Source organism: Tigriopus californicus, chromosome 10 (assembly GCF_007210705.1).
Source record: "Tigriopus californicus strain San Diego chromosome 10, Tcal_SD_v2.1, whole genome shotgun sequence".
NCBI classification, from domain to species: Eukaryota; Metazoa; Arthropoda; class Copepoda; order Harpacticoida; family Harpacticidae; genus Tigriopus; species Tigriopus californicus.
Window position 1 is genome coordinate 11,418,342 of NC_081449.1, and position 312 is coordinate 11,418,653.

The 312-nt window shown below is 48.4% G+C and overlaps 1 long non-coding RNA gene across 1 annotated transcript in view; it reads left to right on the top strand.

Annotated features, from left to right (window-relative positions):
• Positions 1-306, top strand: part of LOC131888281 (uncharacterized) — a 2,603-nt gene extending 2,297 nt beyond the window's left edge. The window contains exon 3 of the long non-coding RNA XR_009374089.1: positions 66-306. This is a non-coding gene — a long non-coding RNA (uncharacterized LOC131888281). The remainder of the gene's footprint in view (positions 1-65) is intronic.
• Positions 307-312: the final 6 nt, after the last annotated feature.

Sequence of the window (312 nt, forward strand, 5' to 3'; positions counted from 1 at the left end):
AATAATTCATTAATCGAATGGTCAATGAATGATCTTGATAAGCAATCGACCTTTTCTGTTTTCAGATAGCCCTTTTGGTCAGCGGTCTTTGTCTTGGCCTTACCTCCGGTGACAATGAGCCTCGCTCAAAATTGCCAGTTCTTTACCGAGTAGACCAGGCTTCATCAAATGTGGTGGTTTACCGTGGAGCTCAAGTAGACCAAGCCCGTGCTGCTGGACTCCTCCCGTCCAAGGGATACAGCAAACCTACCCCTGAACCATCTTATCCCCCTCCCCCCAAATACCCGCAACCCTCTTATCCTGAACCACCAA